Here is a 13075-nt window from a genome sequence, read left to right as displayed (position 1 = left end):
GGCCTGATGCAAACAGGCACAGGCTACACCCTGAGGCACACAAACAGAAGGAAAGATGAGTCCTCCAGCACTCCTTGTTGAAATGAGAACTGTTATCGGTTATCAGCGCACCACCCGACTGGAAGGGAAGTAATTTGAAAGCCGTTTGAAACGCGGTAATTTGCCGGTGTGACTCATCGCTGACACCTACAGCGACAAAACCTCTGATCCTCCAAAGGAAGAATAGGGTAGCACAACTCAGTGTGTGTGTGTGTGTGTGTGTGTGTTATAGACCAACAAGCTGGCTTTGAGGTTTATAGATTGAAAGCTATAGGAGGATATGTAGCTTCAATCATATAATTACGGATTTAAATATTTCCTGCTTCACTGGAAAATGTTTTTTTGTCATTTAATTTCCGTTAATAACTACAATTAAAACATTCTGAATTGATTAAATACACATGAGCTCCATTGTCTGTAAGTGATATACATTTTTTTTAATTGTTCAGCCAGTCAACAGATGTTTCTTTCTATTTATGTCCTGTGCAGATTTACTGACATTTCATAAAATGGTGGGGAAAAAACAGGTTTTCTGTGGGTTTAAAATGATATCAGAAGGCCAGGATACAAAACCAACTGCATTTATCACATTGTGATATCAGGCAGGTCCGGTTAATACATTTTTGATGGCAACCTGATGGTATCGCAGTAAAATAGGGCACGCTCACTTGAGGTGTCAGGGTTAGGGAAATTATCATGATTAATGCCAGGTTACGATTAGACAGGAATGTAATCAGGTCTCTCGCTTGTTAATCATTATTTCTCCCTGATTAATTTTGGCTCAAGATTTAGAATAAGATATCAAGCTTCATTGTGTTGGACAGAGACTTCCCATCATGGATCCATTTTTAAAAACAATCCATCCAATGATGAGCTGTGAGGCGGAGATATGACGGACTGGAGTGAGAGGCTCATACTAAATGTATAATACAAATAACTGCATTATTTAGATAAACAGAATTTAAAGTACTGATCTGGATTCAAATAAGCCAGCACAGCAAGCACATTGTACATTCTTACTAATACTGCATGTTATATTAATGCACACATTTTCTGCTATTCTGCCAAAACTTACAAGACAGACTTACAGACTTAGTTTAATAAGTTGCAGCAGTGGTTCCTAAACGTTTCCTAAAGCGACCCATCCATCCATACATCCATCTGCAAGGCATTCCAGACATCCCTCTTCCAGCCACAACGTCCAGCTCTTCCTGGGGGACCCGAGGCGTTCCCAGGCCAGGAGAGAGATATAATCCTTCCACCATGTTGTGTCTGGGTCTTCCTCGGGGCCTGGAACACCGCTTACCAGAGGTGCCAGGGAGGCATCCTTACCAGGTGCCCGAACCAATGTTATTATAGTTAACAAAAACTAACAAAATAACGAAAACTAGAATTGAAAAAACATTTTTGTTAACTGAAATAAAAATTCAAACTAGAGTTTTCAAAAGAACAATAACTAACTGAAACTGTAGTGAAAATGTCCTTAGTTTTCATCTTTGTCAACTTTTTTCATACGTAAACCTTTTTGGTTGATTTGAAATCTATTTCATCTATCTGGTTTTATGACTTAAACTTATTGGGGCTGAGATGGATCAGACAAAGGAAATAAAGTAAGCATTTATTGTGACTTTTTTTATTCTCGCACCCAACAAATACCCCATTACAAAAAAACTGAAACTAATAAAAGCTAAACTACAACTAAGCATTTTCCCCAAAAAATGAAAACAAATTAAAAATAGCAAACTCACTCTAAAAACTCATTAAAACTTACTGAATTTGAAAACAGAAAATCACAACGAAAATAAAACTAAAACTAAAGAAAAATCCAAAACTATTATAACCTTGTCCCGAACCACCTCAACTGGCTCCTTCCGACGTGAAGGAGCAGCGTCTCTACTCCGAGCTCCCTCCAGATGTCTGAGCTCCTCACCCTATCTCTAAGGCTGAGCCCAGACACCCTACGGAGGAAACTAATTTCAGCCGCTTGTATCCGCGATCTCGTTCTTTCGGTAACTACCCAAAGCTCATGACCATAGTTGAGGGTTGGAACATAGAGTTTCTAACATTGAGTAAACTGGCAACTTTTGGCGAAGTGGCATACTGGATAAATATGTCATAACACATAATGCATACCAATAACACAACTGATGAACAGTGCAATTTACCCAAAGAGTGAACGCAATGACTGCAGTAAGTTTTTGTAAAACAGTTGTAAAGGAATTTGGATGGATGATGTGCAGATTATTTCCTGTGAATATTATATCAGAGATGAGTTTTCCTAATAATAAAGGAATTTATAAGGCAATTCTGTCTGGATTATGACTTCATTTTAAAAGCATAAATACTTAATAGGCTTCTTTTTGGACTTTTTCTTCTCCCTGATTCTTGGCCATTGTTCTATTAGCTATATGGTTGTTTTAAATGCAGGACTATGCTGTTTAGCAGAAACAGAAGGCTCCATAGCTTGTGTGCAGGTCCTTCAGTGTGCCCATCACCCAACAAGCCTCGTACAATGGCTTCAACTGACCACAACAACGGGAAATGTGTCACTTGTAGACTTCTGTTAGGTTAAGTATTATGCATTATTGTCTTCACACTTGACTTGGATTTGACCTTTGTGTCTGATATGACTTGACGTAGGAGATGATGAATTATGTGCACACAGGTGAAAAATACAATAATGTACTTTAGGTGCAAGCTGCCAATTCGGTAATCATCATAATCATTATCACCTGTGGGATGATTACAGTTTAACATGAATTTTCACAATCTGCTTTCGAAAGGTATGTGCTGCATGATTTGCTTTAAAATAGAATCAAACAGTCTCACAACAATTTTTGTCTTTTATATGCCATGAAGTTGCATTTGATTATAGTATTTGGAAGTGTAGTTTCAAGGGCTTTAGAGTTTTAAAACATTTGATGAAGCAACTACAAAATTCTTCTCAAAAGGCTCTTAAAAGTGCATAGCGTACACATTTGTGAATATGTGGGAGTCAGATTTAAATAAAGAAATAAAAATCTGATATAATCTAATAATAACAATCTAATGAATTCCAACATTTTGCATTAACATTTAAGACATTAGTAAGCGTATATTGTTTGTGTTCACATGTATGTACATTTTTAATATAAAGTCTTCCCTGACGTCGTTAATCACATTGAAGTGTGCAGCCTAATTCTCCGATCCAACACCTTTGTTTGTTTTTAAATCACAGACTTAAGCAGTGAAATTAATGAAATCCACAGAGTTGGACACCTTCAAAAGCTTTGACAAGCCTTAACAGAAGAGCATGCCAGGAACATGATCTTAATCTGTTTTAACGCAGGGCTGTGTACGGTTTGAAGCCCTGCCTAGATTTATCTGTCTATTACATCGACCTTCTCATCCAACTCTCTGCAAGAAAGCAAGCGAAATGTCAAAATTATTTATGGCATTGTGGCATTTTCTTCCTTTGAATTTCTCCGCGGCACAAACGAAATTCACAAACGGTCCATTTGACTTTTCATACAGGTCAAATGTAGTCAGCTAATGATGCCATCTTACAAGCATGCACTCCTTCGTGACCAGGTAGCGTTCAGTCCAACTCTGAGCAGCCGTACAAGCTAACGACAGAGAAAAAATAAGCAAGATTTAAGAGTAGAATATAAAAATGTTGATGCGTGAAGCCCATTGAGGTGAAAAGGTGAACAGGAAGTTTGTAGATGTGCAGCCCTGCTTTCTAAAAGTTACATTCACATTCATGATACACATTTCTTTTTAAACCAACCCAATTGCCTGTAAATAGCTTTGTTATTACCTGTGTGAAACCAAAAGTAAAAATACTTTATTGACTTCACATTCAAGTTACATAACAAACATTTTTTTTAATTTTAACCCAAACCATGATCTTTTCCAAAACCTAACCAAGTTGTTTTGTTTCAATTCACAACATTAACCACGTGTTTCGAAGCACAGCTGTAACCGGGAGAAAATGCCGAATGTTTCCCACTGAGCATAATATAGGCTGCACTTTTGTTGTATAGGAAGGTAATTTTTCAGGACATAGGTTTGCCTATTCTCCATAACCTTTGGAGCCTGTAATATTTATTTTCGGTGGCAACACAAAGCAAGAAAAAAAAGTCTCAGTGTAGCCAGTAGGTACAACCTGAGCTTCAGGCAGTAAAAGACTGAATAAAAGCCTTTACCCAGCCAGCTCAGTATTCATAAAATCCATTTCCCAGATAGCGGCATACAATGAAATTTCCCATTTCTTTATCTGTCACTTCTGCTAATCCAGACACTGATCTCCCTGAAACAAAGCTGTGTTTTCTATATGTAATGGAATGTCATAAACACTTCTCTTGTCCCCTCTATCATTTCAACTCATCACCTTCTCTATTATTGCTACATGCATTCTTCATAATTTTCTGTCTCTCTCCTCTCTCTCTCTCTCTCTCTCTCTCTCTCCACTATATGTTCTATTTCCAGGTATGAGCATGCTTATCTGTGTGTGTCTCCTGGAATAAGAACAAGAGACAGCATTGACGGAAGAAGGAAATCTAACAAGAAAAGGACAGCCTGAGCACTAATGTATGGAAGGCTTTATTTATATCATTTATAATATATTTAGCAAGATGTTTTGTTTTATGACGAAGAAGGCTCTGGTCCTAGCAATATTTTCTCACACTGTTTTTTTGTAAATGTAGCGTCAGCGTGCTATTCAACACAAAAGCTTGGGAATCTCCATCAGTTATAAATAAACCAAGGATCCTCATTGCTTGTTACTAGAGAAAGGGGCACCGGCCAAAGCCGAGCATAATGGGAAGGCTCCATTGTTGCAATCAGACAACACTATTGTTTCCAAATTCATTGTGTACACATACATTTCCCAACCTTTTGTTTTTCTAATAATAGACTGCGGGGGAATAAGAGTTGCATAATACTTAAAATTTGGCAGGAAAGAAAATGAAATTGAATACATGACAAATTCCTTGACGCAATACAAAAGCACACGTGATGAAGATAAAAGTTGCAGTGACATTACTTAGAAGTTGAACTTTCTGCTACGTATTTTTTCTTAAAAGAAAAAAAAATGGTGTGAAGGGGTGATGGGACTGTAAATTTGTTTGGGACCTGGCGTGAAAAGGCCTTTGGTCAGCTGTCTCGGTAACAAACTCGCATTCAAGCACCTCAGTGATGTATTTAGTGTGAAGGGATTCAGATAGTGTTGTAATTGAAACATTTTATCTTGTGCCTGTCTGATCCGGACTGATGTCTTGCTGATAAACTGGTACACTTTATATTTTTTTATTGACCCTGATGGACAGAAACACTGAATCTTTAAACTAATGCACCTGTAAAGAGTCTAAAGCCACAGTGGGTGCTCATGATGCTCGATGTGAAGAAAACAAAACGGTTACCATTAAAGTTTTCACCTCCTGATGGTGTTTGAGGAAAAAGCAGATGAGTTCAGAAAACCCTTTTAATGTCTGTACCAGGGTATTCCATGCACACTGCGGCATACATTGGAAAAGGTGTTTATAATGGATGTTCATTTGAAAAGTACCAACTGCTCTGTTTTTCCTGTGATTAGGTTAAAGAAAAACATAATTTCCAAGACACTTTTATTAAATCTATTAAATCGACCTTCTCATACAACTCTCAGCAAAAAAGCAAATAAGTGTATTTCCAAAAATGTCAAATTAATTTGTGGCATTCACAAATTTTTCCATCTTTGATTTTCTCCTTGGCACTAACCCAATTCATGAATGTCCCATTCAAGATAGTCAGTCTCTTTAAACAGGGAGAAATAAATACTAATTTGACCGGAAACTCCTTAACCACGTGTTTTGAACTCCAGGTGAAAATATGTTTTGTCTAAAAAATCTAATATACAAAAAACATATTTTGATTAGTATTTATTCTCAGTAATTCTCTTTGTGTTTCCAACAAAGCACCTTGCATGGGAGGCAGTAGTCTCTACATGGCGTGTACCAACCATATGCAGAACATGACCGGGCTCTATCATCAACGTAGTTAGTCAATGATTATCGGTCTTAGTCACCAGTGGCGTTATTGTACCAAAAGAACACAGCTGTGTGATCATTCATAAGCATCAATCATACGTACACACACACACACACACACACACACACACCGGAAATATTGTTCACTGTGGGGGTTTAGTGAAAGACAAAAATTAAAAAAGGAACAAAAGGGAGAAAAACAAGGCTGCTTGTTGCCTTATATTTGGTCTTTTTAAATCTTTTTTTTCAAAGTAATTGTTTCGAAGTAAACAATTGCAGCAACCAAAATAGTGATTGATGATATTAAAATGATAAATAATAAGGTTTACTCAAAGCAAGGCCGTTTGAAAACTAGCTTAACATTTATTGGGGAAGTTCAGATGATAACCTCCATTAACGCTGCAACAAGTCCTCTAAACCATATGACCACAAAGGTTGGTTGTTGCCTCAATTACGGCCCACGGGAGTGTTTCCCACAAGCAGCAACCTCCAGGTCTGAGCATTGTGGCAAACGAGGAAGTGTCCTAAGCTGCATTCTACCAAAAATTCCAACAGGGGGCGCTGACGGTGGCTGCAGAAGTATTTGTGTCCATTAATTTCGACACAAAATGAGAAAACTTCTCTCTTGATTTATCAGAAACATTTTTTAGGACAACATTATGGTCTCAATCACTAGTAAAAATCTTCTTCAAGACAATTTGATGTTAAAAGTTCAAATAAGGGCGGCATTTAGGAGATAATAGAAGATAACAAAATCATATGATTGAGGGCGTGGCTATCTTTGATTGACACAGCAAGGTGTCAATAAAGTTATATGTGTGTGTGTGTGTGTGTATATATACGTACATATATATATAAAAGGATGTTTACCGTTTTTGTCTCATAACTTTGACCCTTTCACTGTATTTTCACTTAATGTTTATTTGGACGTTGTTCATTAACCCATTTAAGCTGAGAAAGCATTACCGCATTTCTACCATTAAAACCGGGGGCGCTCTTGCGTTATTCAACCATTAAACCCGGGAAAGCGGATACGTCTTTTTGTAGTATTTGTAGTTTTTTCCACCCATTTTCGGTCTCTTGGCCAATGAAATGTATCAGAATACATGTGGGAGTGTTGCAATGCAACATGGGACTTTTACAGAACTTTGAAATCATGGCAGAAGACGACTATAGCGGAGGGAGCTCAGATATAACAGATATAAGTTCTCAAATACTTTTTGAATTTCATTTCTATCTGCTACGGAGGCTGAAAAATCGATTATTTAGTAGGCGTTGACAATTTTCCAGACAATTTCCAGAAAAACTTTTAGGGGATTATTTTAAAATCGCCCATAGGTTTTACAGGCACTTTTCCCAGGTGTTTTAGGCCTAAATGGGTTAAAATGTCTTGTTCAGTGTTTGGTTGTACTAATAGACACTCCAAGGAGTCGCTGTTCATTTTTCTTAGGTAAGACAAAAAAGTAACATCCATTTTTTTGTTTTTTGCTAGCCAAAATGAACATCCCAGTTAATGCTCCAGTTTATGCTAACATGAAGCAGCTTCTCTCAGTCAGGTTGAGGTGTAGAGAGGTGTGTAGTCAGTGAGATCCCTTTCGCTCCTCCACAGTCCAGATCCCCGTATCTGAAACAAGATGGCAACGCAAGATGGCGACGAGTGTAACCCTGAATTCGATGCCTCAAACAGGTCACAAACCCATGGGTGACGCCACGGTGACTACATCCATTATTAATATACAGTCTATGGTTTCCTGAGGCAGAAGATCAACACATTCTTACACCCAAACGTAAGAGACGACCGTTTTAAACACATTGTTAACGTAGCTAGTGTTACGTTAGCTTACTTGTTACTTTAATGGTACTTACCTGTTTTTGTCGCTTTCCTGGGTTTTGTTGCACCATTTGCATCGTCTATATTTTTTTGTGGGTTTGTAGCTGGGTGAAGTTAGTCAGTCATTTATTTTAAATCACAAAAAACAGAAGCAAGCAGCTTAATATTGTAATGCAACAGGTCAAGTTAGCTGTAATTAATTTTCAAGAGAACACAGTGAGACTTTCTGACAATTATGAAGAGCTTTTGCATGACAAAAGGACTTTGGACATTAAAAGCAAAGTGATATTTTTGGAGTATTGTTTGGCAAAAGTTTTTCTGGGCCTGTGTGCAAGAGCAGATACAGTTTCCATTTGTACCCACTTGGTTGCATAATCAAAAATCTCAAACACATTCATAAAAGATGGATTTTCTCGCTGGAGGAAGGCACTCAAGACAGTTCAGCAATAACAAAATATTGAATCAGTGCTTTAGTCAGCGCAGTAAGTGCAAGAAGTGGTAACTTCATAATGATCTCTCTCCCAAAGCAAACAGAAGTGCGTGAACCTCTCTATTAGCTTTATTGTCGGCTACTCAACATATCCACGATTAGCTATTCAAAGACACTATGGTGATGAATCTAATTGATCTCAGATCAGGCTGCATGCTGAAGACAAACCCAGAATGACGCGCATGATGTGCAGATGCCAATCACAAGTAGTAGGGATGTCTTTTTTTGTTCTGATAAATGGATAAAACTGCAGGGAGCAAATCGCTGGTTTTGTGAATGAAAACTGACACTCAGAAGGAGTTCTTTGGGGGATTTTTGCAGACGTCAAACCACTTATGTCAACACTGGTAAGCCTATTTTTTTATCTGCTCCTATGCTATTTTTACAACTTCGTTAAGTGTGAAAATGAGAGGCTGTTGTGGCTTTTTTCGTATTTTTGGGTAGCTTTAATTAGCATCAATTGATTGATAGATGTCCCTGTGATGTGGAATGACTAAACATAAGTTGTCACCAAGTTCTCTGTGGTTGGTTGGCGCCATGATGGTAAGAGCAGTTATCATTTTATGTGTAAGTTTGTTTATGTTTAGCAGATTTATTGACCAAAGTCATTATCCTTTCAATGCACTTTATTTCAGTTAAGTGACCTAAAAGTAGCACACTTCTTATGGCATGCACACGACAATCTGTTAGACATTCATTCATTATCCCTAACCACTTACCTGAACTCTGAGGTCTCGGGGGTTAGAGACTATCCCAGCTGACATTGGGCGAGAGGCGGGGTACACCCTGCACAGGTCACCAGACTATCACAGGGCTGACACATAGATAGAGACAATAATTCTGCTCTCACTCACACCTACGGGCAATTTAGAGTCACCAATTATTACTAAGCTGCATGTTTTTAGACTGTGGGAGGAAGCCGGAGTACCCAAAGGCATCACCATGTAGCCAATTCTGTTAGACATACAGCGGATAAATAGTTGTCCACAAACTTTCCCTTTTACTCCATGCAACTACAGGATGCATGTAGTGCAATTTCCCAACAATCCTGATTCACAAAATCGTTAATGTGGGAAAAAACCTCTTGGCCTTTTCTTTGCCACAGCAGACATTTTAAATTGTCAAAGCAGGAAAGGCACAAGTGTTGCTAATAACATTAAAAAGAGCTTTGTTGCTTTGAAAGTGACCACATAAGCCATAGTATACCAGCGTACACAGTAACCAAATAAAATTCATTATCTGGACTCGGATCGCAGGGGGCTGAAGCCAGTCGCAGCTTATATTGGGCGAGAGGCGGGGTACACCCTGGACAGACTGATTAATGCTCTCATTCACACCTACGGGCAATTTAGAGTCAACAATTAAACCTAAGCTGCATGTCTTTGGACTGTGGGCGGAAGCCGGAGGACCTGGAGAGAACCCACACTGACACGCGGAGAAAATGTCCTCATTAATGTAAGTATTTACACCTGTGCCTTTCCCATGTAGGTGCAGTATTTTACTTGTTTCTCGTTCAGAAGAAGAGAGTAATCTAGTAGAAATGAGTCTCATTATTTGTCTCAGGAAACTCTGCTTGCAGGTTTTCAGAGTGCACTACTGTTGGTTGCTTAGTTGAGATTTCAGGAGTTTTTTTAACAGTTGTTTATTAAAAAAATACCTCCTCTTAAACTGTGCTAATTCACATATTTGTTTGTAACATAAGGATGAAAACAGTAAACCTCCTGCACATTCTGGTTCTTGACTTTGTAATTATTAAAACCACTTGTTTTCACAGTTGAATAATTACACTTTTGAAGAGGCTTAAATGGCACCACAATCAAAAGAAACATTGCAAGAAGCAGGAATACCAGCAAGCAATGTGATTTGTTGTATTTCCTTTATTTACACTTTACAGTTTGAAGAGGCTTAAAGAGTGTCTGTAATATCAAACACAAAAGAAGAAGAAATCCATGGAAACACAACCAACAGCAAACCATAAATATAAACCGGAGAAGTCTCGTACGTTCCTTGCAAGGCAGCTGGATTCTATTTCAATTTTATGAGACACAAATCCATGTGGTCAGGCTTCAAGTAATATGTTGTTGTGACTGCACGTTCGACCAATCACATCTTGTTGAGAAGCTTTGATGACACAGAGGAAACTCAAAACTACAGTGGTGGCTTTTAAAGAGGCATGATTAGAGAGTATTTCTGCATTGAAAGAAGAGCAAATGGCACTTTTGCGCTGCTCCAGAGTGATTTCAACACAAACAGTGTGCAAGGTATTTTCTTGGAAGTGCCTGCCATTTTCCACACAGTCTCCAGTGACGGCTTCTTAGATGGTTCTGTGTTACAAACCATCTATCAGGTTAGTCTCATACACCAAATGGCAAAACCACCCAGTAATCCTCTAAGTGTTAAATGTGTGTTAAAAGACTGAGTCAAGGTTTGGAAATTCGGATTCTGCAGAATATGTTTTTTCATGTTTCGCTGAGGTAGTAAGTTTAACCCTCTCGAGTCCATGAAATCGTCGGCACATTACTTCTTCATGACGTGGAGACAAAAATTAAGCAACGTTGAGTCTTGCCATCAGCTTCCCTCTAAAGTTCTGCCTTGAAACTCCATAACAGATTTTTTTGGGATTATATTTAGCCAAGTAAAACCAGAGATAATGTCAAATATATTTAGTATGTAAATATAGACCTAGAGATTATCCTCATTTTACCTGTTGTTTGTAATATTTGCAACCTGTATTCATATTTGCAACATTTAAAATTTTCAAGATCAGATTTTATGTTTTCCTTTGTTTCTTTTGGGTTCAACATTTTTATCAAGTAAGTCAAAGTTAAAAATAAATTATCAGGACATATAGGTGAGATAACGCTGAAAAAACTGATACCAACATGACATGGTAGAGATTTTTAACAGATTTTTTTAAAGGACATAATAGCCGAAGATTTCAGAGGGTTAATGTTTCAATGCAACAAAGCATTGTATAATCTCAAACTAAGAAACTAGTGAGTGTTTTTTCTTGCTTAGAGTTAATATCTACGTAAGCAACAGGTCCTCCTCAACAGAGTTTATTGGAGTTGTTGCATCTGGGTGCAACGTAGAGGTATTCAGTTGGTTGCAGTCTATGACCTCATCTCTATATGCAGCTAAATCATAAACACCAAACCTTTAAATGATGACTGAAGCTTCCCCCTCACTTCAGAGACAAAAATAGCAGCTGAGGAACACATCAAATCTCGATGACACAATGAGAAAATAATAAGGTAACACAAGTTAATACATAGGACAAGCTTATATGGCATTTCCACATTGTTTTTTCCACAGTTGCTGTTTTAATTCCAATATTTGGTTGCATCTTCTTCTTCTGCAGTGGTTTAATGGAACCTGACTGAAGTTATTGACTGTTTATCTTGATGCAGCCAACTTCTAATATACAGTGGTGGATGGTAAGGCACATACATTTGCATTTTCTTTTCCCAACTTTCTGTTAATGTGCTCCATTCGAATGAAAACCCTGCTTTAGGCTGGCAGACAAATATATAGCAACAACAGTAAAGCAAACGTGAAATATACATACTTAGAAGGTAGGTTCGATTTAACATACCAGCAGACAATAATGACTTACTACACGTTGTTTTTCTGTGGTCATGAAGGTCACCAGAGGATTGTAAAGCCTGCAGGAACATCAGCAGTCACCAAGCAAAGATCAACTACCACCAGAGGCGAGGAGGCAGGAAGAGTCAAGGACCACAAAGGGCACAGATCACTGCCCAGCCATGATCTGGAATGAAACGAGGTAGGAAGAGTATTATTGCAGTGGACAGACTTTCACATGCACCAGCGTGAAGTACAGGTGCACTCCGACCGGGTTAAACAGGTCACATTTCCATCAGCGGGTATCAAATTTGAAGCTCAAAATGTAAGAAATCTGAGAATTGGCTACATTAAGAGCAGATAGACAATAACAACTGGTTGTGTAGCATGCATTTTTCATTTTGAACGCAGGTAGATAAGTGGCCATCATCACTGGATTCAGAGATGCTCAGCAATATGTGGTCGTGCAGTGAGATCTGCTAAATAGTATGGTGCAATCCCATGCAATGTACTGTCACATCTGAATTGATGTGATGACATGTATTGGGAGCCATTGGAAGGACAGCATCGACAGATTGGGCCTTATGTGGCTCACTTTTTTTTGATATACATCTTAAAACCCGCAAGTTCTATTTAATTAATGACACAATGGCAACAATTACAGGCTGACAAATGATACATGTGTCCACATAATCCAATAACATACAGCAAAGTGGTGTATGTTAAATTCAGGAGTTAGAAGTTCAGACAGTTAGTTGTTTACCGAACACTTACAGACGGAGACAGAGCTCATTTCAAATTTAAACTCACAGTTAAACTAAGAGGGAGAGTAAGAGATTAAAAATGAAATGACTCAGATCTACTGGGATCCTTAACACAGGCAGGGAACAAGCACAATCCTTTACTCAAGGAATAACCAACTTAATTTATTAGATAATCATATTAATACAGAATTCAAATCTTCTCAAGACATTTCATAACTGCAAAAATGAATAGTTTCTTTCCTCACACATATTTGAAGTGTATCACTTTGCTTGTGTAGCTCCTCCGGCAGAGGAAGAGATGTATTCAGAAATTAGGCTATGTAGGCTAGAGGCAATCATTTAAATCCCACACACACTG

General features: G+C 38.1%; 1 long non-coding RNA gene across 1 annotated transcript; it reads left to right on the top strand.

The window, feature by feature from the left end:
- Positions 1-10579: 10579 nt before the first annotated feature.
- Positions 10580-12044, top strand: LOC131986139 (uncharacterized). The gene is made up of 3 exons (XR_009395680.1): positions 10580-10715; positions 11730-11805; positions 12013-12044. It is a non-coding gene; the product is annotated as an uncharacterized LOC131986139 (long non-coding RNA).
- Positions 12045-13075: the final 1031 nt, after the last annotated feature.

This window comes from Centropristis striata, chromosome 15 (assembly GCF_030273125.1).
Source record: "Centropristis striata isolate RG_2023a ecotype Rhode Island chromosome 15, C.striata_1.0, whole genome shotgun sequence".
NCBI lineage: Eukaryota > Metazoa > Chordata > Actinopteri > Perciformes > Serranidae > Centropristis > Centropristis striata.
Note: the sequence above shows the minus strand (reverse complement) of the source record. Positions and strands in the feature narration are given on the sequence as shown.